Source organism: Saimiri boliviensis, chromosome 9 (assembly GCF_048565385.1).
Source record: "Saimiri boliviensis isolate mSaiBol1 chromosome 9, mSaiBol1.pri, whole genome shotgun sequence".
Classification (NCBI taxonomy): domain Eukaryota; kingdom Metazoa; phylum Chordata; class Mammalia; order Primates; family Cebidae; genus Saimiri; species Saimiri boliviensis.
Genome location: NC_133457.1, coordinates 11,386,758 through 11,414,507, shown reverse-complemented (window position 1 = coordinate 11,414,507; position 27,750 = coordinate 11,386,758). Strand labels below are relative to the sequence as shown.

General features: G+C 34.7%; 1 long non-coding RNA gene and 1 pseudogene across 1 annotated transcript in view; one reads left to right on the top strand and one right to left on the bottom strand.

Annotated features, from left to right (window-relative positions):
• LOC141585518 (uncharacterized) overlaps positions 1-27,750 on the top strand; it is a 167,829-nt gene that overhangs the window by 47,004 nt on the left and 93,075 nt on the right. The gene's annotated exons all lie outside the window — the stretch shown is intronic.
• Positions 11,270-18,470, bottom strand: LOC101027725 (X-ray repair cross-complementing protein 6 pseudogene; annotated as a pseudogene).

The following is a 27,750-nucleotide window of genomic DNA, read 5'->3' as shown; positions in this document are numbered from 1 at the left end:
CATCAAAAACATAGGATCTTGTTAAGTTAGGGTTAGACAATGCTCCACCCATTCAAAAATCCATTTTGATGGCAATGTATCCAGAAAATATTTCGTCACAGAGCTTAGCATTTTAAATACATTTAACTTTTAGTTGCTCTCAAAAAGTCAGTGATGCCACTGAGAGGTTTCATCTGATTTCCACTGGATTTTATTGGTCTGCTTTAGCCTAGCAACTCTTTATTTAAGTAGTTGAATATGGTGCTATGGCGCCTAGTCCCTGCTGCTTTCTACATAGTGTATCCAAAACGACTCTCCTGCTGTGATTATTTCCGTTTATCAGCAGTTCACAGGCCTATTAAGTATCCCTCCATGAAGAAATAAAGTTGTTTTCTAGTCTCCCTTTCTTACTACTTCTCCAGGATTTCTTCTCAGAAATGTCCTTATAACCATTCTCATCACAGAAATAACTCCTAAGATGTTTTTTGCATTTTTCTCAATTCACTGTCATTGAAGACACAACCTTAACAAGTGACTTAAGCTTCTATTCTACCAGCAAGTTCTTTCATTTGGTATCTTTTAAAATGCCTGACCCATTATTCATGTTTTTAAAAAGATCACTTGGGTTTGATGCTCTAAATGGATGACCTACTACAATGTTTAATTCAGCAAAATGAAGAAAGACTGTGAGTGTCTTTCTTTCTACTCTTTAATCCATATTTTCAATTTATGCAGATATTGAGACTAGAATTTTAATGTGTTATCAGGTGTTCCATATCTATTTTAAGCTAGAACTTCAAAATCTATTCATTTTAATTTCATAGAATTTTTCTTATACTAATAGCTAGCATCTACTCAGCATTTACAATTGTGCCTAGCACTATTGTAAATACTGTAAATGAGCAAACTAATTTATTCTGTTTAATATCCCTTTGAAATAAATGCAGTTTTCATCATTTTCATTTTGGAGATGAGGAAACAGTGTATCATTGACTAAGGTTACATAGTTTATAAATGACAAATTCAGTATTTGAAGCCAGTGTGTGTGGCCTGAGAGCCAGTGCTGTTAACCAATATATAATGCTATCTCTCAAAGAATGTTGACAATTAGCTTGGCAACTGAAACAAACAACAAAAACACAAACAAACATCAAATGTATTAGTTCTGCCACCTTGAACTAGTCCATGCCACTGATGATGATACCTTCTCTGGGTCTCTGTTTTATCTCTTTTTTTTTTAATTGTACTTTAAGTTTTGGGGTACATGTGCAGATCTTGCAGGATTGTAGCATACGTATACACATGCCATGGTGGTTTGCTGTCTCCATCCCCCCATCACCTACATCAGGAATTTCTCCCAATGTTATTCCTCCCCAACCTCCCCACCCCCCACTGTTTCTCCCCTAGCCCCCACCCCACAACAGACCCCAGTGCATGATGTTCCCCTCCCTGTGTCCATGTGTTTTCATTGTTCAACACCAATCTATGAGTAAGAAGATGAGGTGTTTGGTTTTCTGTTCTTGTGTCAGTTTGCTGAGAATGATGGATTCCAGATTCCATGTCTTTACAAAGGACACGAACTCATTGTTTTTTATGGCTACATAGCATTCCGTGGTGTATATGTACCACATTTTTCTTGTCCAGTCTATCATTGATGGGCATTTGAGTTGGTTCCAGGTCTTTACTATTGTAAACAGTGCTGCAGTGAACATACGTGTGCATGTGTCTTCAAAATAGAATGATTTATAATCCTTTGGGTATATACCCAGTAATGGGATTGCTGGGTCAAATGGAATTTCTATTTCTAGGTCCTTGAGGAATTGCCATACTGTCTTCCACAATGGTTGAACTAATTTATACTCCCACGAATAGTGTAAAAGTATTTCTATTTTTCCACATCCTCTCCAGCATCTGTTGTCTCCAGCTTTTTTAATGATTGCCATTCTAACTGGCGTGAGATGGTATCTCAATGTGGTTTTGATTTGCATTTCTCTAATGACCAGTGATGATAAGCATTTTTTTCTGTTTGTTAGCCACATAAATGTCTTCTTTTGAGAAGTGTCTGTTCATATCCTTAGCCCACTTTTGAATGGGTTTGTTTGTTTTTTTCTTGTAAATCTGCTTTAGTTCTTTGTAGATTCTGGATATTAGCCCTTTGTCATATGGGTAGATTGCAAAAATCTTTTCGCATTCTGTTGGTTGACACTTCACTCTAATGATTGTTTATTTTGCTGTGCAGAAACTCTTAAGTTTATTTAGATCCCATTTGTCTATTTTGGCTTTTGTTGCCATTGCTTTTGGTGTTTTAGTCATAAAGTCCTTGCCTATGCCTATGTCTTGAATGGTCTTGCCTAGGTTTTCTTCTAGGGTTTTATGGTGTTAGGTCTAATGTTTAAGTCTTTAACCCATCTGGAGTTAATTTTAGGGTAAGGTGTAAAGAAGGGTTCCAGTTTCAGCTTTCTGCAGATGGCTAGCCAGTTTTCCCAACACCATTTATTAAACAGGGAATCCTTTCCCCATTGCTTGTTTTTGTCAGGTTTGTCAAAGATCAGATGGTTATAGATATGTGGCATTGCCTCCAAGGCCTCTATTCTGTTCCACCAGTCTATATCTCTGTTTTAGAACCAGTACCATGCTGTTTTGGTTAATGTAGCCTTGTAGTATAGTTTGAAGTTAGGTAGCATGATGCCTGCAGCTTTGTTCTTTTTGCTTAAGATTGTCTTGGCTATGTGGGCTTAAACTGCATATGTTTTCTCATTTTTAAGATAACAAGATGAGATTAGTTTTTTTCATATGCAGGAATAAAATGCTGAAATAGTGGTTTTCTTTGGGTGGCCATAGTTCACAGTTATTTACACAGATACTGGTTATTTAACAGACACTATTTACCTTAATATCATCTTTTGCTCATTTCCACATTGCTGGCACTACTTTACAGTTTTTTTAACACATCAAGTATACTGCCTTTATTGCTTATTTTTACTACTTTATTCTTCAGTCTTTATCATTCATGCTCTACATAAAAATAAATTTCAGTAGCAAAATAATGTTTTTAATTCCATGAATCTACTGTCCTTATATTCCAAACCACTCCTAATGATTTATTGACGTCAATCCCTTCTCTGAACTCAACAACCACTTTGTTCTTCATGTTAATCATTGCAGCCTATACCTTGTGTTAACCATTCTCTACTACTCTGTTTAAAAGGCACATTACAGTCAACCCATGAAGCAATAAATCAGTGTTGTACAAAGTCACTTAAAGCACTTCAGCTCACCTTCTTTTATATTGCATCCCAGATAGCTAGTATAATTTTTCAGTTTACAGAAAATACCCAGCTTTATTTAATTCTTGCAGAATGTTCACTTTCAACAGATTGTAGACTTTAATCTCATATGTAAAATACCTTCAAAGCAATACCTGTATTGACTGAATAACTAGTGACAGTAAGCTAGACAAGCGAACCCACCAAAAAGCCCATCACAATCTACTTCTTGTCAACTTGGCACTTATCTCCTTAAAACATATCTTAAACCTTATTTAATCTTCAGATAGAGATAATAACAAAGTCATATTTCTGCCCAACATGATGAAACTATCTTGGGTACAACTCAAACAAGTTAATCCTTGCCTTAAAAGAGGGTGTCACAACCTTTAGGAATATTCATTCTTTTTTCTTTGACATATTGCAACTTAAATATTGCAGAGAAAGTTGAAAGTTAGCTTTTTCATACATTTTATATAGATAATGAAGGAACAGGAGGTTGAAAAAAGTTGGAATAATATATACACAAACATTTGTAAGAAAATAAGAGATATATCATAATAAAATCTTTTTCATCTAGTTGTGTTGTCACACCAGGTAATTATAATTCTCTTCTTCAGTTACCTATTCCATATTCCCATTGCCATCAGCAAGAGCTCATCAGATTATAGTTCTTTGCTCACTGGGGACCCAAATTTTTATTCCTAAAGGGTCTGGGCCATTAGCAGTCCTGTGTATATTGGGTTGTTTCAGTTTTCTATTGAATTTAATTACAGGACATGGTTGGAATAAGAGAAGCCCTAAGGTATCTTCTGTATTTCAAACATTAACTTCATTGTATAGTAGCAACCCAATTTCCTCTGTACACCAGCCAGTAGAGTGCCCACTGTTTTGCATATTGATTTAGAAGCATGAGGACCCCAAAGTGGCCCTCTGACAATATCAATAATATCATTATTTTGTCTCCTGGCAGAAGCATTTTTCCCTTTGGAACTAAGACTTCTATACCAGCCAAAGCATCAAGTTTAGGTATAGGAGGCCAAAATATTAGCCAATGAATCACTATGGGTAATAGTGAGTAGTGCTACTTCCATTTGTTTTGTTTGATTCCTGGACATGTGAATCTTGGAGCTATAGTCTAAATGTGTCTCCTAAAAAGCATGTGTTGAAAACTTTATTCCCAAGATAACAGTGTTGGGAGTTTCCGTCTAATGAGAGGTGGTTAGACCATGTGTGCAGAGTGAACAAATTAATACTGTTCGAACAGGAATGGGTTTATTATAAAAAGGGGAAGTTTGACCCCCCTTTTACTCTCTCTTTCACCCTCTCTTTTTCCTTTCACCATGGGATGATGCAGCAAAAAGACCCTCATCACATCCTGGCCTCTTAATTTTAGACTTCCCAGTCTTCAGGACTATGAGTCAGTACATTTCTGCTCATTATAAAATTATTCAATTGTGTTTTTTTTAATTATTGCAACACAAAACAGACTAAGAAACTTGGCTATGGATGAAAGAGAATCATGTATTGGATGCTAATTGAAAGTATATACAGAAGCCTGGAACTTGTCCTAGCTCAAACTAATTGCCACATTGCCACATAGTTGACACTGTAACTGTGCCTTCAGAAAGCCATTCCACTACTCTGTCCAACAGCTGCTTCAAAATAATAGAGAAGATGGTGAGACTAGTCAAGTCCATGATCCTGGGCCCATTGTTGAACTCCATTTGCTATGAAGTGAGTTCTTTGATCACAAGCAATGGTATGTAAAACAACATAACAGCAGAAAAGGCATTCTATAAATCTATAGATGGTAGTTTTGGTGGAAGCATTGTGGCAGAGAAGGCAAATCCATATCCAGAATAAGGGTCTATTCTATTAAGAACAAAATGCTGTTTCTTCCAGAATGAAAATGGTCTGATATAATCAACTTATCACCTAGCTGATCATACTAGTGGATGGTGTCGTATGAGAGACTCAGTGCTGGTCTCTGATGATGGCTGATTGGGCACTTAAGCATGATGTTAGCCATGTAATCCTTGGTAAATGCAAGCCTGTATTGCTGAGACCATCCATAATATCCATCCTCGCAACTATGACCACTTTGTTCATGAACCCTATGTGAAACTGGAGAAATATATGGGGAAAGAGGCTCATTGGTATCCACAGAACAGTCTATCTTACAACTGTGTATTAACAGCAGCACTGAGATTACCATTTAGTAAGCATTCCTATGAAACACAAATACCTATCTTTACATTCCATGTCCTTTAAGAGAGTTTTGTTCACATACCTCTTTCCAAGACCTTGTTGTAACCAAATTGAGATTGTGTTTCTTTTTAAGTACCTGACTATACAGCCAAACAATTAACCATGGGTGGTAAATCAGTCAGTGTGGACTTTTGCCACACCTAAGCAACACAACTTTATTATCTTACAGTTCTGTAGGTCAAAAGTCTGATGTTAGTCTCACTAGCGTAAAATAAATGTTTTAGAACAGGACGAAATTTTTTTTTTTTTTGTAGTCTCTGTGTAGGGTCTCTTTCTTTGCCTTTTCTAGCTTCCTGCTTGACAACATTTTTTAAACTTGTACATTCCTTCTATCTTGAAAGCTAGAAAAGCTGAATTAAATTCTTTTCAGATCTCTCATATAGTATCACTTTGACCTCTTCCAGGACGTATCTCCTTCTGACTCTTTTCCCTCTCTTTCCTCATTTAAGTACCCTTGTGAATATATTGGGCCCACCAAGATAATCCAAGATAATACATGTGTCCTGAGGTCCTCAATTTAATCACAACTGTGAAATACCTTTTGCCATGTAAAATAACATAATCACAGCCTCCAGTGATTAGGAAACATTTGGCTGGTGAGTCATTATTTTGCTTAGCACAGTTTATCTTTTGTACTCCCCAAATTAAAGCTTATCTCCCATGTAAAATACGTTCACTCTGTTCTAAGGTACATAAATCACAACCCATTATAGCATCAACTCAAAGTCCTAAATCTCATCAGCACAGAAGTCCCAAATTTTATTATCAATAAAATAATTTAAGTGAGGTGTGAATATATTGGATTCTGACAAAAATTCCTCTCAATTTGTAGAGCTGTGAAACTAAACAAGATATTTACTCTCAAAATACAATAGTGAGACTGGCATAGGGGAGTAGTTATAGACATTCCTTCTCAAAGAAGGTGAAAATATAAGAAAAAAAATGAGTCATCAATCTCGAATAGTTTTTAAATCTAGCCAGGCAAACTATATTAATTTTAAGTTCTGGGAATGATTTTCTGTGGTTTGTAGTTCCAGCTTCTGCAGTCTGAGTTTGGGGCTTCATCCTCTTCCCTTGAAGATCTGCCCTGTGAGTTGTCATTTCTTTCTTGTGAAGATATCCTGGGTTTGCTGCTGAGTGGTTTTATCAGCCTATTTCCTGCCTGCGGAATTTTGGGGGTCAGAAAGACTTCTTTCATTTTATCGTTTCTCTCTTTCTTTCAGTTTAAGCTAGCAGTATTCCTCCTGGTATAAAAATTCTCAAGAATTTTTGGAGTTTTCTATGTATGTCATGAGGATTCACTCCAGTAGACAGAAATCTTTTCCACAGGTCTTTTCTGAATGATCCCATCTCTATTTTTTCCTTCTGCTCAGTTGACTGAGGGAATCCATGAGTCACACATATTCTTTTCAAGGAGGCTTTGTGTGATTAAATACTTAGCTTTTTAATCTTCCTGAGGTATTATCTAAAGATTGCCTGGCCATATTCTTGATTTATTTTTTCCTCTATAACTTTCATTTACAATGGCGAATCTCTTAATTATAGGGTCTTTTGAAATTTTGGTAGATTAAGAATTTTTTAAATCATCAAGGCCTAGTTTCTTGGTGTTTAACACATCTTTTCTCAAAAAGATCTTTTCACATTTTATCTCTTTGTTCTTGCCTTTTACAATAAGTAGCAAGAGCAAACTAGGTCACAATTTCAATACTTTCCTTGGAAATTTCCTTAGCTAAGTGTCTAATTTCATTATTTTTAAGATCTGCTTTCCACGTCAATTCAGGACGCAATTCTGCTAAGATGTCTGTTGCTATATAATGAGAATCTCCTTTCCTCTGGTTTTTCATAAGATATCCCTCATTTTCTCTTGAGCCTTCACCAGGAGTACCTATAATATGCATATATTTATTACAAGTCTGTTCATGACAATTTAGATATTCTCTAAGTTGATTTAGCTTTTCTCTTCCATGCTCCTCATTTTCTTCTGAGTAATTGATCAACAGAGTTATTGATATCTGTATGTCTTCTAATAGTATGTTTAAGACAATTTAGGTAATGTTTAAAAATTATGTCACTCAAAATTATTCCGGCATGTTCTCATTGCCCAATTTCAAAGCTACTTTGCATTTTATGTATTTGTTATAGTAGTAACTCACTTCTAGTTACCCAAATCCATGTCAACCAAGGCTCAACCAGAGAATCAGAAACCATATAACATATAAAAAGAGACTTATTATAAGGAATTGGGTTATGTAATTTCAGGGGCTGGATAGGCAAGTCTGAAATCCATAAGACAGGAGGCCATCAGGTAGGAGAGGCTAGAGCTCTTGGACATCAAGTGAAGCTGCTGTTCACGGGTGGAATTTCTTCTTCTTGAGAGAAGCTTTGGTGATGATTCTGAGCTTTCAGTTAATTGAATCAAGCCACGAATATTATCTAAGATCATCTTAAAGTTAACTGACTATAGTCTTCAATCACACCTACAAAATGCCTTCACAGCAACATATAGATTAATGCTTTATTAAATAACTGTGGACTGTAATCTTGCCAAGTGGATATATTGAACAGATCATGGCAGTATGTTAAGTATCAATGTGATCTTTCTTTTTTAAATCTTTGGTCAGGCACTTACTGAGACACCAAGGGATTCAATGAAAACTTCCAAAGAAGTTTCAAAAAAAATCAGATTACATGAAAAGTTCATAGAGCAAGAAACTATACTCATCTTTTTTGGAATAATAATTTTTAGTTTCTCTTTTAAAATTTTGTTAAAAGTAGTTTGTGGTTCAAACAGAAATACCTTTATTTCTACATAGTTTCTAGTAATTGAACAAAATTGAACCTGTTCAACCTTATTAATGAAACTTAAGTGGAAAGAAAACAAAAATGACAGGAAAAAGATAGCAAAGGAAAAGACACCCATAGAAAACTATACATTGGCAAGGTAATTGAAGTTCAACGTTCACCATTTTGTTGAGCATGGCAACTGAGTACAGAGTTTGGCTGCCACATTAGAGCTTGGTATGATATGGGATAAATCAAGCAAACCCTATGTACAGTGATTAAAATGAGATCCATTTACTGGTATATGTTTCCTGGCTTCTGACACTGCCAGGATAATTGCCACTGCCAAGGCTGTATGTTCAATAAACTCAATCAGCCAATCCAAAAAGTCACGTGATGCTGATGCATGGTGCCAAGCAAAGGAGAGAGTTGCTGGGGAGCCTGGGAGGGGGGAAAGCTCATACAAATGAGCTTTTTGGCAGGATGTAAATCCCCTTTGGAGGGACCCCTACCTTTCACAGAGCATACTGCATTTTGCTAGGAACAAGTCCTAACTGTGCTCCTTTAGAGAAATCTCAGTAAGCTTTACCATCACAGATAATATTAGCTCTCACGGTGGCGAAAGCTACTGATGAGTGCCTGGTATCTTTAAGATTAGTTTGCAAGATGATCATTTATTCTTATAACATCTTTTGTTGCTATTTCTCTCTTCAAATAAAAACTTTCTAAATTCTCTAGGATTTTGCCTATGATGTTTCCATACTTTTTCTCCTATTTCCAAGTTAGAATGTATAAACAGTGTGAGAAAAGATAGCATGTAATAAAATGAGTATGTAATATGAAAATGGAGAGAAAAATATTTTATTTATAGTTGAATTTAAGTTTATTCTAGGACACATACTTATTTTTGCCTTTTACATGTAAATGGTTTGTTTTCATGAATTTAATTCCAGGCATTCAGGGGGCACTTTGTTCCTCTTATACCTTTTTATAAACTGAATGCAAGAGCCTCCTATCTTCTTATTGTAGCTTTTTCAGAATGATTGATTCCTTTTCCCACCAAGTATTCATTACTCTATTGCTTTGCTTGTTTTGTGTATACTTGGTTTCTTGAGAGCATGAGAATATTATTGCTACAGGCACTGCTAAATATGTCCTTCATTTATTTAGTTGGTAGAAGATAGAGAACAAGAGTTTGGATTTAGCAAAGTCATGTTTGTAATGACAAGGTTGTTTATAGCTTAGTTATGGAACATGTTGCACCTTGAATTCTTTGTATAATACTTATAAATGGTTATGTTTTAATTTAATTTTCTTGCAAAAATACATTCTTTGAATTTATGAAAAGAAATGGAAAGGCCAAATGTTCACAAACACCAATATCTCCAAAATAATAATTTTTAGATTTTTTTAATCTAAAGAATTAATGTTTAAATTTTCAAGTCCACATAAACATAAATTACAAGTTATATAATGGTTCTTTCATGACATAGGAGTAAAAATGTGGTCCACAACTTTCTATCTCTCTGTGTGTGTGTGCGTGTGTGTGCACGCGTGCGTGTGCGCGCGTGTGTGTGTGTGTTTGCTTAATTTTTCTTTTATATTGTTGTTTTTTGGAGAAATTGTGTTTCACCAAGTGAAAATTAGACCAAAAATCTATAATTACTAGAATTTTTAAATGAAAAAAAATCCATCTCTAAAATTAATACTCCTTAATATCTCACAGTATTAAAAGGAAGAAAGGATAAACATTTACAGACTGCTTAATTCAAACATAGATTTTTTTAGCAAAATAAAACATACTGTGTATTTCCTTGCTGTTTAATAGTAGCTTTTCTTCTTTGTTACCATCAAAACTTGCAAAAAGAAGGCAAGCATTTTGAGAATCTATGAAAGCCTTTTAAAAAAAGGATTTTCTTTAACCAATACTTGGATGCACCTCATCTATTTCCACTGTTGTCTTCCGTACAAACCACCAACATGGGTCACCTAGACACCTAGACCTCACCAGAGCCTCTTAATTGCCCTCATCTTCCATACTGGCCTCTGTTTATAAGCTATTCTGCACATTCAGTGAGAGAGATGAGTTAGGTAATACCATATGTGAGCATAGAATCCGTCAATAGCTTCATCACATTCTGAATTTCAGCCTAAAAGCCCAGAATAACTTATCTGTAACCATTCTCTCTCCCCTTCAAATCTCATGCCAAGCTTTCTTGTGCTCTCTGTACTCACTGGCTGCCTGTCTATCTTTAGGTCATACTAAGCATGGAGCTGCCCCAGGGTTTTCTTATTAATATGATTTGGCTGTGTCCTCACTCAAATCTCATCTTGAATTCTCCTGTGTTGTGGGAGGGACCCAGGAAAAGGTAATTGAATCATGGAGGCAGGTCTTTCCCATGCTGTTCTCAAGATACTGAATAAGTCCCATGAGATCTGATGCTTTTAAAAAGAGGACTTCCCCTTCACAAGCTCTCTCTCTTTGCCTGCTTCCGTCCATGTAAGATGTAATTTGCTCCTTCTTGCCTTCTGCTATGTTTGTGAGGCCTCCCCAGCCATGTGGAATTGAAAGTCCATTAAACCTCTTTTTCTTCCTAGTCTAGAGTGTGTCTTTATCCGTAGTGTGAAAATGGAATGATACACTCAGATTTCCTCTCTGACCCCATCTTGGCCAGATCAGCCCATAACTACCTCCTCTCATCATTTAGGCAACAGCTTATTTTTGCATTCCAGGGAGGCTTTTCTTTTTTTAAATTTCTTTTATTTTTTCTTTAGTACAAACTTAGGGCTCTTTATTCAGGCAGTAAAGTAAGGAACAGCAAACTGGTAGGGCTCCACCATCACCATGGCAACAGAAAGCCTCAAAAACATAAAGTCCCTCAACTTCTGTCTGGTAGACTCTTTGCAGCTCAGGAGAAACAAATTTTAACTGTCTGAGAACAAGGCCAGGCAGCCTGGCCACACTGTGGAAGGACAGCTGGGTGTGCAGCCTCTGGTCAGTCCTGGAAGTGCTTAGTGGGGGCTTCCAGCAGCTCCTGCTTCTTCAGCCCACTGTTCAGCCCATATGCCCGGCCAGCCTCTTTCAGCATGGGCACAGTGAACTTGCCCAGTGTGCCCTTGCTGATGTGGGTCTTCAGTTCCTCTTCTGAATACTCCACCTTAGGCCTTTTGCTTCCGGAACCTTTATTATCCTGTTTTCTCTTGGTAACTTTCCCTTCAGGATTGTAATCTGGTGGGTAAATGAGCTCCTTAAATTCATCCACCAGAGAACCCAGTCTTTTAACATTGCTTCAACCGTGGGTAATGTCAGGTCCACTGCTTGTTCAGGCTCCATCAAATCCAAAGCCAAGGCCTCCAGGTTCCTGAAGTGCTGCTGCAGCACGGGGTTCTCAAAGCTGTCACTTCTGTATGTGAAGCCGAACTTCTCAATGATAGCCTTCAGTTGTCCACCTGCTCTGGAGTTGCCATGATTTTTTCAGTAAAGAGCACCTTCCTTTTATCACCAGCAAATGGTAAAAAGACTAGCTGAAAGCCTGGAGGAGTGACCTGAATTCTCTGGTCATCCAACTCCTCGTCCTATGGCACCAAGGCCACAAAATAAGGGGGGACGTTCCTCCGGGGTGTCCAGGGAGGCTTTTTTATTGCTTTAGTCTGAGAAGTGCCTTCGTCTCCTCGCAACTCAGATACTCTCTATGCTGAATAGCATCACCAGTTTTGTTACCTTCAGCGTTCCTATCACAAAATATTTATTTATCCCTTTACTTATCTTCTGTATCTCCCCATAAAGAACACAAGCTCTGTAAGCCTACATTCTCATACCTCTATACTCATACTTGTCACATAGCAGGTGCATAATAAATGGAACCTGAGGTTAGTGTGAAGCCAAGAGACTGGGGCAGAGAAACTACATTAAGATGCTGTATGTCATGATTATGGCTGCAATTGTGATAATGGTTACTATTTCAAGTTAGTAATGATAAAGCTTATTCCATAGATTACTTAAAAAACCCATAAAGCACAATGTTGGTAATTATGTGTGTCTGTGATAAAATAAAAAGAACTAGAAATGGAAGTAGCTAAGAATGACCGTACCTTATAATGTCTTTTTGTAGTCCCCTTAGCAATAATGGAGCCTAGTGGAGTAAAAGGAGAGCAGATGAGTCCCTGTTGAATAAAGATCTGCACCGTTGGTTCCCTTGGTGCATGGCGCAGAGTGGGAGAGGGACTTCTCTCAAGGCTCACTGACTGCCTAGAGATTAATTTACTTTATGTACATTTTTCTGGAATGTGACAGCTAATTCACTGTTTTAAAAAAATACAATTCCGGCACAGGTCTTAATATTTTGTTCCTAAATTTCTTATTTTCACTCTTGTTGCACATGATTTTTCAATTCACTGAAATAAATGGCAGCTATTTAAAAAAAAAAAAAAAACTTTAAATGCATTTTATGACATATGGTTAGGTACAGGCCTCTGGCTCCTTCTTCTAAGTCTGGGGAAGGGAGGCTATGGTAATATTGTATTAGAAATATTACAGAAGCACCTGTTTTACATGAAATTCTGGAGTAATAGAAGAACCTATTCTTCATGAAATTCTGAAGAGCAGAAGCCTAATAATAGTCCTCTGCTAATAGACAACTAAAGTAAGAGTTCATAGTAGATGTTTCCTCTATGTCCCAGATTACTATAAGTATTCTTCATGGTAATTCACATTATTAAACACATCTTGGAAAAATCTGTTACCAGCAGGAGAGCTGGGGAATATGGTTTATTTGCAAATCACATAATGTCTCAATAAAAATGTTTTGGTAGTGTATCTGATAGGAAAGTTTAATTTATAGTTGAATCTGGAAGAATGAACCCAAGTCGTTTTATTACACTATCTTTACCCTTAGGTTAGGTAGGTAATGTTATGTGTATTGTTTTATTTAGTTAGTTTTAATCTATTTTATTTTAGGTTCTGTAGAATGAGTACATAATTATGCAGTTCATTCCCCCTAAAATCTCTTGTCTCACACTCTTCATGATTTTTCCTCTAATATATCTGATATCATATACCTGCTATGTAGTATAGATTACCTGGTAAACATCTTGCAGATGCCTCATCTGGTGGCATACATGGTAAGGAAGGTGCCTAGCACCTTCTAAATAAATACAGAGAGGGGAATCCTTCCAAAACACTTTTTATTTTCGAAAAACTCTAATTCATAGCTATTTAAACGTTAATCGCTCAGGTTGTTCTGAAAGTAAGACCAGACACATTTCAATTATAGGCTCCTTGGGGAAGATGACTTGATCGCTTTATTATATTGTATAGCCACAGCTTTTATATACTTAATAAATATTAAGCATTATTTTTAATCAGTTGAGGAATGAGGACTCCATCTTACTGCCTTTTTAAAGATTCTTCTATGTAAGCACTTAAAAAAGTAGAAAGTCACTGCCTAAAATCAGGTATCTCCTAACTCATTAACTAGTTAAACGTTCAAAAAGGTTACTCTATCAAACTGAGTATATTTAAAATGGGCATTGTTATGAATACAATTTTGGCTTCAAAAGGCTGATGTCTTTTATTCCCCTCTCATACTCAACCTCTTTGTGTGTGTGTGTGTGTGTGTGTGTGTGTGTGTGTGTGTAGCTCCCACTGATTTCAAAGAGTCCAGAAGAGGAAGAGGAGATAAGAATGATTCTAAACTAACCCACTATTCTAGGACTAAAAAAAAAAAAAAAAAACCCGTATATACAAGCAGGACAAATACAAGAAATATAATGGCCTTTATTATATAGGTGGCTTTCTTCCCCTCGTTCTGTTTTACTGGTTTTATTTGAATGTACAAATGCAACATTTATCTCTTAGTTTCATCTGATTCTGGCAAACTTGTGAGATTATCAGACTGTTTCATTGTAAGAGATCACTAAAGAAAAGAATATTTTCTGAAACAAAAATATTTTGGAGCTACTCACTTATAAAAGCTCATTTATTTTGATTTAAATTGATGGTTTCTGAAAAAAAAAAAAAAGGAAATCCGTTTTCTTCTTCATTTAAAATACTTTCCATCACTTAGTACTTCTCTAGCTTCATGATTGTGATTATTACTTAAATTATAAATGCTTAGTTTATTTATAATTATGTTCTCAAGCTCTCATAATTTTACTAAAATCTGCAATGGAATGGTTTTAAGATCAGTATGACTAAACCTAATGGTTCATTTAGTAATTCCTTTAAATATAATCTAAAAGAAAACAGTTTACAGGTCACCCACTTTGTGAATCTTCTCAGGCCTCTCCACTCTGCTATACATATGCACAGATGATTACTTTCTGTCTAGTGATTAATGAACACACCGATGGTAGCACTCATTATACTGCTTATAATGATTCATTTTACTGTCTGTCTTCTGCAGAACTCTGAGTACTTAATGGTGGGGATCTTGTTTTTCTCATATTTACATCTACACATCTGGGCAATGCCTAGTATATACTAGACAACAAGTAAATGTTTGTTAAAACAGATGTTTTATTTTCTTTATTTTTACTTTTTCTGAATATAAAATAATAAATCTTAGTGTAGGATATTTGATAGACAACTACAAATATAAAGAACATTGATTGCTCTTTATTATCTTGAAACAGCTATTGCTAACATCATTGTCTTAATTTTTCCAATTGAATTTAACTTGTGGTTTAAGATGAATAAACAAGATCTGCAACTCAAGACTTCCTTTTTCCTGTCCTTGTTATTTGTTTCACTTGTGGTTGATTATATATATTTTTTAAGTTTTTCTCATCTGCAGTTATTTAGGGTTGATTTTGTCTGTCTTCATTCATTCATTCATTTATTTTCATATAATAAGTATTCATTGATCTCCTGCTATGTTTTAGATACAACGCCAGATCTTGGAAACATAATACTGAGCAAACACATGTTATCTCTTCTTTCTTGGAACTTATAGTTAGGAGAACAAATTATAACAGAGAGTATTTACAAAAGGGAAGACTTAGAACTCAATTTTTAAAATGTGAGTTCTTTTCTAGGGGGATGAGAAAAAGAAAACATGGACAGTCTGCAAGGTTCAAAGTCTATGTGGCATTCAGGAGTTTTTTTGTGTTTGAACATCTGCCACTGTGTGTGTATGTACTTACTCTGATGATGTTGTGGAAGTACTTGCAACTTTCTAGCTGTCCTAAATCCTTCCAGCCATAAATCTAGGTACTCTACCTCCACAATATTGGATAATTATTTGATTTTCTTTCTGATTTATTATTGATTCATTAAACAATCTAGTATCAGAATACCTTTTTTTAAGAAGAACTCATGGATTTTTCAAGGGTTTACAACATTGAATTTCACTTTTCAATTTCACTTATGTACAGAAATTATATTTATACTCCATGTATTTTTTTAAAAGTTAAGAAAAAATAGACCAAGTCAATCTCAGAAAATCAGATATATGTCTGCAGCTATGAGTTGCTTTTCTAATGCTCTCTTCACATTGAAATTGATTAAAGAAGAATTTATCATTTGATTTTTGTATTCCTTGAAAAAATTTTCTAGTTGCTTTTGCTATATTTTAAGAGACATTTATTCAGTAATATTAAAGATTCAATGATAAAGAGGAAAGAGAAGTGAGAAAGGGAGGGCACAAATGGAAGCAGTTCATATGGATTTTCAAACATGATTCATCATCCTTGATTATACCTGTGTTACTTCATAATTTAAACAGATAAACAATTCTAGATAACATTGGAATTTCTAATAATGCAAATTGGAAATATCATGTACTTTATTTAGTTCTACTCACCTAGTCAATGAGAAGAGGAAAAGTACATAATTAATATTAATAAATTAAAAGATTTCTTCTAATTAAATCTGAGAAAGAAAATAAATTTTAAATAGCTTTAAATATTCTAAATGACATATGGTAAAGCAAATATCAGTAAAAAAAAACTCAAAAGCAACTTGTTGCTTTTGCTGTTTAAGAGTTTTCTTATAGGAAATGTAGTGCCTTAACAACTTTGGGGGTTATTTTCTATGTTGTTTTAGAAAACTTCAAAAATTATTTGTAGACAAAAAGTAGCATCTATATATTTTGGTTGTATAAAGGTAAGAAAGACCTCATTGTAAGTTGTTCATTTTCAGTTTATAACTCCCAACTTTAAAATAAGCTTTGTACTTAATATCTATGGGTTTATATTTTCTTGTTGTTATTTAACATTTATTTTCTATCATTAGTAGAAACAACACTTGAGAGAGACAGGTAAAATCTTGAAAACATTTTAAGTAACTGTCAACAAAATTGAAATTGCCTTCATTTTTACTTTTGATTAACTTTTTTTTTTACTTTTCTAAACAAAGTTTTTGAAATATACAGGAAAGTTCACAAGTTATAAGTCATTTTTCACAAATAAAAACAGTCATGAAACCATTATTCATATAGAGGCAGTCCTAGAGTCCTCATGCTCCTTCTAGACCTTAATTTCCCAACAAATGTAATCATTTTTTGACATCCATTACCATATATTAACTTTGTATGCTTTTGAAATTTATATAAATGAAATCAAACGGTAAGTTCACTATACTATCTGGCTGTTTTTACACAATATTGTTTGTGAGGATTATCCATGTTGTTGACTATAATGGTAAGTCATTATGTTTTTTTGCTAGAGCAGCAGTCAGAAAAATTTTTCTATACAAGCAAATAATGGTAAATATTTATGTTTTGGGAACTTTATGGTCTCTGTCACAACTCCCTAACACTGCCCTTGTAGCATGTTATAATATGAGAGCAACTGTAGATAATATGTAAGTTAATAAACAAGTTTGTTTTCTAATAAAACTTTATTTACAACAGCAGGTGGTGGGCCAGATCCAACCCATGCTGTTCAGTATTCTACTGTGAGAATAAATCACAGTTCATTTACCCCGTCTTCTACTGGCATTGTTTCCAGTTTGGCGAATAATGCTAAAAACATTCTAGTTTATATATTTTGATGTACATATACATATGAGTTTGAATTATGTAATTGCTGGGACAGAGAGGGTTTAGATTCAGATTTGCTACATACTATCAAACAGCTTTCTTAATTTACATCCGTTAGCTATGTATGAGAGTTCTGTTTGCTCCACTTCTCCACCAACACTTGGTATTGTCAGTTTTTAATGTGGTATAGTGATGATTTACTTTTTAAACAGAGATGATACTAGTAGTTAAATATCTAAGTCTACAGCAAGAAATATATCTTCATGGAAGGTATTACTATATATATTTAAATTTATGTTTTGACACATAATTTTAGTGAATCTGTATCCCTCTCACATCTCTAGTTTGGTATACAAACACACACACACACACACACACACACACACACACACACCCCAACACCCCCTTCCCTAAACCTGAAACAAAAACTGAATTTGCTAGTCTTGAAAGAACACTGTGATTTTCTATTGTGCTTTAGGGGAAAAAAAATCATGTATTTGTATGCTTAGAGAAACAGAGAGAAAAAGTGTAGCATCCTGTTTTCTTTAAGAGGATAATTTCAAAGCCTCAGAAACTGTCTCTAGCCAGTGCTTTCAAAGTAAGCTCAAAGTGCAGTGGGATGTGCAGAAAACATTCATTAATCAGGCACACTGTGAGTTAAGTCTTCACTTCTAGGAATCATTTCTAATCATTTGTAATTAGAATAATGCTTCTGAAAATGTTTGCCTTGCTAACCATGAAGAGTTGAAACTCTCTGTTTTGGGAAAGTGAGCAGATGGTGTCACTTCATTTACTTTTTCCTGTGTTGCGGGAGGGACTAAGAGATTTAACTGTCCTTTCCACGTCTCCTGCCTAGGGTTTGGATACTTGTCTAGTCTTTGGTCATAGCTTTTGGCTCAGCTATTTATTGTCCAGTTCCTTTTGTTTGATATTACTTTGATCCTTGCCCAATATCAGCAATGCTTTGCTTGGATGACTCTCTCACTCTAGCTCTTACTCTTTTTCTTGGCAGAAGTATTCTTTTCTTTTGGTTGTAAGAATCTGGCCAGTAATGAGGTGGTAAGCTCCTGTCGAAGCAGCAGGAGTTGTCAGTGCTCCTTTCTTTCATTAACTTTCTTGGGCTGTAGCCACAGCAGCGAGACTTCAGGGACTGAGAATTTAACCTTCTCCAGCACCGATCATTTTTCCACATGGATTCACATGGCCCCAGAGCTCCTTGGCCCTTTTCACCAGCCCCCTCTCTTCACACTGCTTTTTATAGTTTATCCTGAACTTTCTGTCCAATACTCTCCAGGGCCACCACGAAATAATATGCTTGAAGCCTTTTTTTTTTTTTTAAGTTAACTACCTTTTATTCATTGTTAAATGAAGAACACTTTCACAAAAGTTTTGAAACTTCAGATAACAGCTGTGGCAAATTATCTTTTTCTTTAAGCAAGTAATTGGTAACCATACTTCTGTAGCATAATATCATTTATTTTAATCCTAGTAGAATAAAATATATATATTATTCTACCTAAAGTAATGACTATATGTGAGTGTACATAATATATAATTAGAAAATGTACGTCTCTTGAAGTAGTAATCTTTCAGTTAAATATTTATATCATCATTTATCATTCATTCTGAAAGAAAAAATGTATTGATGAACTGACTGAGAACTTTGATCTGTGGAGCTTAAAGTGATAATAATAGTAATCCAAAAATAATATTAATAATGATAATTAGTCTATCATGTTTTAGATACCTACTAGATACAATGCCAGACATCATGTGTTGTATGTGGGTGTGTAAAATTTCTAATAGTCACATGAAACTTGTAAGATAATTATGATCATGACCATTTTACAGACAAGGAAAATGAAGCATTGACAGCTTTCTCCCCCAAAGTTAGAATTACACTGGATAGTTCTCTTTCTGCAATTCCTATACCTCTCATCCTTGGTCAACTTCCTGTTCTCTCAGATTTGACTGTCATATATATTATCAATATGTTTGTCACTCCTAATATATTGAATGTTCATTTGTAAAAGCATGTACAATGTGCAGACGGGCATAACCTATTCTTGAACCTATCATCATGAGCCATACAATGTTAAAGACTAGAATCACTTGTTATTTCAAGTTTATCTTGAAATGATTTCTACATGTTAATGGAATATCCACCTTCACTGGTGCTTTTGGTTATAAACTATATATATATATATATATATATATATATATATATATATTTAGACTGATTCATTTATAATTATGGATTATACTTTTGTGTTATGAGATTAGAGGATAAAGAGCTAAATGCAACTGTGCTAGTGAGAAGTTTTAACACATGTTATACATATTATTTCCATTAATTTTCATTTTGCCATTAGAGAATGAGATGGTTTTTCATTCCTTGGATCTGTATTGACACCAAATTAATATCAATTGCAGGAAAATGTCCACACTGGCTAATACTTTCTTAATATGTGTCATCATGTACTTTATTATAGTTTCTCATTTACTTATCTGTGAGCTACTCTAATGTTCCTTGATTGTTATTTGATATATTCAACTCCCTTATACTTATATTTGCAGATGGATATATTTCTATCATTATTTCCAGTAACAGCCATGGGCTTTCAGTTACCCTAGGAAAATTTAAAAGCGACTTCCTCAACAGAGTGCCTTTTATCTCTTATTATTTGGCAGCACAGGCAAAATGCCAATCTAAGTCAATTCAGTCTCATCAGGTATTCTACAAATGGCAATAGAGTAATACTTAGGGGCTGTGGCAATTCCCTTCAAGACTAGGAAATGAGTTCTGAAAAAGATGTACAGGAAGAGTCAGATTATGAAGACATAACATTTTAAAGACAAAGATAGAAGATGGTAATGAAAATACTTGTCTTATATAGAGATGTTGTTTGTAAGGAGATGTAAGGTGTAAAAATATTTTAGTTCAATGAAGTGTCAATTAAAGGTAGAAGAAATAATACATTGTATTTCTATATTCTTAAAATTACACAAACATTTCCAAATTTATAAATCAATGCTATTGCCAAAATTGTAACATTTTAGAAAATAGACTTTGTTAGAGCAGTTTTATATTCAAAGCAAAATTTAGAAGAAAATACAGAGATTTTCCATATGCTAATTGTCCATACATATACATAACCTCCACTTTATCAATATCTCCCACCAGAGTAGTATATTTGTTATAACTCGTGAGCCTATGTTGACACATCATTATCATTCACTCTTGGCAGTGTACAGAGGTATAATGACATGTATTTACCATTTATCAGTATAGTATCATAGAGAGTAGTTTCAGTGACCTAAAATCCCCCATGCTTCACCTAGTCTTCCCTCCTTTACCTCCCCACTCAGCAACAACTGATCATTTTTAGGGTCTCCAAAGTTTTGCATTTTCCAGAATGTCAGATAGTTGGAATCACAGAGTACATAGACTTTTCAGATTTACTTTCTTCACTTAGTAATATGCATTTAAGTTTCCTTCATGCCTTTTTTTGGGGGGCGGGGGGGTTCATTGAGCTTCAAATAGATGTCTGATTCTTTCAGAGGTAATAATTTATAAAGTAAACATTTCTTCTTTTGTAAATTGCTTTTTATGTCCTTGCATGTTTTTCTTATTTAATTATTATTTTTAAAAATCAGCACATTGTAATTGTGCCTATTTATGGAGTACAATTTGATGTTTCAGAATGTATGTGTGTTGTGTAATGATTAAATCAGGATATTTAGTATATCTGTCACCACATGCATGTATCATTTCTCTGTGGTAAGAACATTCAAGTCAGTTATCCCAGAACAAAGTCATAAAGCATTTCTCCTATGTTTTGTTCTATTAGTTTCACAGTCTCAGGTTTTAAATTTTAGTCTAATTCATTTTGAGTTGATTTTTGAATATGATGACAGGTAGGGGTCTAGACTCACTCTTCTGCATGTGGGTATCCAATTTTCCCAGTACCATTTTCTGAAGAGAATATCTTTGTGTCCGTGTGTTCTTGCCATATTCTTGCCATGTTTGTAAAAAATTAGGTGGCTGGAAGTGTATGAATTCATATCTGGGATCTCATTCTGCTTCTTTGGTTTATGTGTCTGCATTTACACCAGTACCATGCTATTTTAGTTATTACAGATTTGTAGTATATTTTGAAGTAAATAGTGTGATACCTCCTACTTTGTTCTTTCTTTTTGGGATTGCTTTAGCTGTTCTGACTCCTTTATGATTCTATATGCTAATATGAACCATTTGAAAAAAAAAAAATTTTAATTCCATTTACATAGCTACAAAAAAGTAAGATGCCTTACGTTAAGCAAGGACATGAAAGATCTACACTGAAAGCTATAAAACATTGATGAAAAAATTGAAGAGAACACAAATAAATGGAAAGATATACTGTACTCATAGATTGGATTAATTAATATTGCTAGAATTGCCATACCACCCAAAGAGATCCACAGATTTCAGGCATTCTTTATCAAAATACCAAACACATTTTTTACAGAAAGGGGACAAAATAATTATCCATGTATTTTAATGACTTGATACTTTATTTATTTTTAGTGCAAAACTTTAACTTATTAGTGGTTAATCCTTTAATTCATGTCCCCAGAGTAATCTGATAGGTTTCAAGCACTTGAGCTAAAGAAATTAAAACAGCTAAGCAAAGTGTGAAAAGCCTTGGAATGATAGCAAAAGAACTTGGTTGTAGTTCCTGATCTCACACTTTGCTCTTATCTCCTGGTGACTTTGAGCATTTTACCTGTATGTTTCTTCCTTTTCTGTAAAATAATGGATTATGATAAAATTATCTATTATATTCTTTCAACTCTAGATATTTATGATTATTATCTGTGTCAAGATGGGCTATGGGGCTGGGTGTGGTGGCTCACTCCTGTAATCCCAGCACTTTGGGAGGCCAAGGCTGATGGGATTGCCTGAGGTCAGGAGTTTGAGACTAGTCTGGCTAACATGGTGAAACCTCATCTCTACTAAAAATATAAAAAATTTAGCCAGACATGGTGGTGGCATGCACCTGTAGTCCCAGCTACTTCGGAGGCTGAGGCAGGTGAATTGCTTGAAACAGGGAGGTAGAGTTTGCAGAGATCCAAGATCACACCACTGTACTCCAGCCTGGGTGACAGAGCAAGACTCCGTCTCAAACAAACAAACAAACAAAAACAAAACAACAACAAAAAAAGATGGGCTGTGGTCTTCTATACAATAATTTACTAAAAGTACTTGAGTAAATGATGCATATATTATTTATCATGTGAGAGGGGCAGGAGTCTGGGGAAAATTACCTAAATTATTTAAAACAATGGCTACACATTCATCATCATTAAAGCTGATTGAAGATAACCAGTTTTTTGAACATGACACTTTCCAGTTAAAATCCTTTCAGTGGTTCCTTATTGCCCTTATAATAAAGATCAGGCTCTTTAATCCAGCCTGCAAGTCTCCCTCATCACTACCATTTAGCCCCTGTGTTAGCTGAGATAGGACAAATGTGTAGTGGCTTAAACACAATGGATGTGTTTCGATATTAGTGGATCGGGTGTTCCTGTTGGCAGGCCTTCTGACAGTGCCTCAGGAACAGAGATTCTTCCCATCTTGTGACTCTGCCATTTGCAGGTACATTCTGGTACTCAACTGACAAATCTGAAAGGGAGGGTGGATTTGGCTCAGAAGTTACACACATCATTTCTGCTCACATTTTATTGATGGGAAATAGTCACAAGCCACACCTACATACATAATTGAAAGAGAAGCTTGGAAATAGTGTTGATGAATGTCCAGGAAGAAGACAAAATGAATTGTAGCACACAGCTGATGGGCTCTGCCACAGTTTTATCTCTGTCTTTAAGCCTCACTTAATTTCTTTTCTGTATCTGGAATGCCCCCACCCTCCTCACTCTGAAGCCCCTCCCTCTTCATCGGACTCACTCATTCTTCAGATCTCAGTTGGTGGTGACTTCCTCTCTACTCCCAGGACACATTGTTTCTACCCTATATTTTACCCTATCATAATCTTTACTCAAACCTCACTGCAGTTTCATTATTTATGTTTACTCTGTGAGATTTTAAGCTCCTGAAAGGTAAAGATAGTATCTGCTTTTAAAATTTTTCATATTTGATTTACAAGAGATAGAGAAAGTCAGAATTAGAAAGAAAAGGAAAGAAAAAAGATGTAGAGGAGTTATTGTGATGGCTAGAAAAAAGATAGTAGATAGGATGAAGTGTAGAATCACTGCCTCTTTTTCTTCATTGAATAGTTATTTTGGCTTGATATTGTCAGGAAAAAAAGGTTCATTATTCTTTGTGGCTATACAAAATGGATACATTATATTATAGTATTTTGTTACATTACTATAGAATATAACTTAACGTCTCTGTGATAAAAAGAAAACACTAATTCTAAAGGCAGGGGGCTGCATCTCAAAATATTTTCAGTGCCCCTTCTTGTCTTTCATATCATCCTATTAGAAGTAGAGTCCTTAGCATTTTTGCAGTCTAATATATATATATATAGACTTTATATACATATGTATAAACATATTTATATGTGTATAAATATGTATATATAACTATATACATATATACGTATATTTATATACATATACATATACATAGATATCTATGTATATGTATATGTATATCTGTATATGTATACATATATATGTATATACATATATTTATATACGTATTTGTATATACATATATTTATATACAGATACATTTATATACATATACATATATTTATATACAGATACATATATGTATCTATGTTTACATACATATACATATATGTATATATGAACCAAGGACATAATGATGCTGATTGGTTGCTCATATATATGTATATGTGTGTGTGTATGTGTGTGTGTATATAAAGAGGAGTTTATTAAGGATTAACTCACATGATCACAAGGTTCCACAGTGGACCATCTGCAAGCTGAGGAGCAAGGAGAGCCAGTCCAAGTCCCAAAACTGAAGAACCTTGAGTCTGATGTTTGACAGCAGGAAGCATCCAGCACAGGAGAAAGATGTAGGCTGGGAGGCTAGACCAGTCTAGTCTTTTCATGTTTTTCTGCCTGCTTTATATTTTAGCTGCACTGGCAGCTGACTAGATGGTGCCTACCCAGATTAAGGGTGTATCTGCCTTTCCCAGCCCACTGACTCAGATGTTGATCTCCTTTGGCATCACTCCCATAGACACACCCAGGAGCGATACTTTGCATCCTCCAATCCAGTCAAGTTTGACACTCAGTACTAACCATCACAGTAGTCACAACATTTAAGTAATCATGCAGTAATTCTGATTTTATTACCCTTAGTGTTTTCAATGATTGCCAGTCATTAAAATTTAATCTCCACTTATTAAGGTGTCAATCAGCTGAATTCAAGTTCCACATTCTCTCTTAATCTTGTATTATTTGACTATCTTGGGTCTGAAGATGGAAAAGCTAGACATTCCTTTTTTTTTTTTAAAGAAAATTACCCAAAAAGCTTAGAATTAGGCCATTTTTAAAACATGGAGAGACCAGGGCCGGGTGTGGTGGCTCACGCCTATAATCCCAGCAATTTGGGAGGCCGAGACGGGCAGATCATGACGTCAGGAGTTCCAGACCAGCCTGACCAACATGGTGAAACCTCATCTCTACTTAAAATACAAAAAATTAGCCAGGCATGGTGGCACATGCCTGTAATCCCAGCTACTTGGGAGGCTGACGCAGGAGAATTGCTTGCACAGGGAGGTGGAGGTTTCAGTGAGCCAAGATTATGCCACTGCACTCCAGCCTGAGTGACAAAGCGAGACTCCATCTCAAAAAAAAAAAAAAAAAAAAAAGAAAAATGGAGAGACTAAATTGTTTATTTTTACTTCAGAAATGAGAAAATGAGACCTGAAAGGTTTAGTGACATCAATGAAATAAAATGTATACTTACTCTGAGAACAAGGATTTTCTTTCATTTTAAAAGGCTGTTTTCTTAAGATATTTTTATTATTTGGATTTAGCTTCAAAAAAAAAAAACATAAACCACTTTTATTGAAAAGTAGCTTTATGTTTAGACTGGGTTTTTTTTTTTTTCAAACAAATAATCTGTCAGCATATCAACAGTTGTTTCAGAAATGTAGATACTTTGATAATGCATTATTTACATTTTTTTGGAATGATAAAAATAAAAGAGTGTACAGTGATATTTTAATTACAGTATTGGCTCAAAGATTCTGAAAAGAAAAAAAAGCTCTTTTTTATTTAACAGGAGGAAACTATGTCTGCTGTGCCATTGCACCTGCTTATAGGAATTTATTGTAAGAAATGGTATTGGAGATATTTGCCCTTTTTATTAAATCAGCTTAATAGTTCTTAGCACCACCTGCTACCACATTGTATAATTGATCTTAGGGTACTAGCTTTTCTCCAGGTGTTCAGCTTTCTGCTTTTTGGGAGGTTGTACCTTTATTTTTTTTAAACACTAATAGGTCACATTGTTTTCATGTGACAAAAACACAGAAACATGTCATTTCAAATGTTTTATGTTAAGAAAGAAAAATTCACTGCTGATTTTGAAGTTTTTTTTTTTTATTTAATAGTGATCTAATATGGCATTTCTGAGGACAATTGATAGCCAGGTAAAAATTTACTGACGTAAAACAAACTCCTTTGAGCTTTGGGATTCCTCCATGAGTCTGTTTTAAATATCTTATTCTTACAATGCTTTTTTTTTAATTGTCCACTGTTTGTAGGCTAGGATAGCTTTGTGCAATTTTAAGTTAGTTAAATAATTATACCAAGGCATAGGATAATCTGTTTATTTTGTCTTTTATTTGGTGGTGAAAATACAATTCAGCATGCAGACTATTTTCACAAAATAGTCTATTTTATGACAAGACAGCATACCCTTTTCAGTGAATTTTTGCTAGGATGAGACATAAATTGCAGATATGGTGAAACTGGACCCTCCTCTTCTAAGAACAAGAATAAACTAAAGGTGTCAGGATAACCCTCTCAGGTAAATAAAGATCAGTCTCTTTGTAGTTCAATCTTTCTAGCATTCCCTAAGTTTGTGCAGCAATCATGTTAAACCCTTATTCTTGAGGCAGAGCATGGCGTATAGCTAGGAATGTGTTAAATATAAAACTTAGAAACCTGAATATATTAACTAATTTTGTGGTTCAAGGTGTGAGCTTTAATTCAAAATTTTGGAATTCTAGTAAAGAATATGGCTTGAGACAGGAATACATGAATAAAAAGTAAGAAAATTTTCTAATTTTGTCCATTTTTATTTTTAAAATGAGGGGGAATATATTTCTCGTGGAACATATAAAGGTTTTAAGGCCCTATTTAACCTGACAAATGAAATGGGAAGCAAATCTAAAACTTGTTTTCTTTTTAACCACAGTTTTTCTTGTATCGTAATTTTTGTGTCTCATTACTTTCCTTTTTCTCTCTTTCTCTACTCACTTTTCTTCCTCCTCTTAAGATTTCCTTCCCTTTTCATTCTATTTTATTTTCTAAAAATTCCAGTCTAATTAACTTCAACAAGAAAGATCTAATAGCCAGTCAGTCATGAAAAAGGAAAAAAAGAAAGAAAAGAAACTATCAAATGATTAGTATATCTTTCTCATTATACAGTAGATTAGATATTACTGTTTTGACTTCCTAGTCTCAGGAGAAAGACTTGGCTAAGAAAGAGTACAACAAAACATTCATTAGTATAACATATGGCAAAAATAATGAAAGTGGGACCCAACAAACCCATTCAGGTTGAAATCTTGAAGCTGTAATTGTAAGATAATTGCACAGTCTTATTGTCAAGCAGTTACAGCATGAGACTAATAGGATGCCAAGGGAAATGTTGATCAGTACTTGAGAGCCTTAATTTTCCCCAAATTTTATTCACCAACTTGTTCAATGAATAGAGCTCTCTTCTGAAGTTGCTATTCATGTGTTAGTTACTGAGCAGTTACGTGCTTAAAAGTGGTGGTCAAACAGAGCTGACTGAGAGGACTTGGAGTGGGCACTTGGATGAGAAAATAAAAAAATACTTTCTCCCAAAAAGTTTATTCCAAGGTGTAGAAAATGCTCTTAACATCTAGATTGCCCTTATATCCAGACTTCACTCACTGTGCCAATGATATGACTCATAAGTGTGCTAAACAATTACATTAATCTTATTTTTAAAATTTACTCCAGCTAAGAAAGTCACTTGGATGTTTCCAAGAATAATTTGTAGGATTGATCAAATGCTAAAGTCTATGTAAATTTTCTTTTATTGGTTGCTGTATGATCACAGAGTCACATTCTGCTGTAAGATGCTCATAAACAACAATATCTCAGGAATATTGAAATTACAAGCTTTCAGATATTTTCAATTAATCTTTTTAATAGAAAAGTGATATATACTGTATACCATTCTTATTTTAAGTGAAGTATGCACAATTTTCTCCCAATAAATGTTT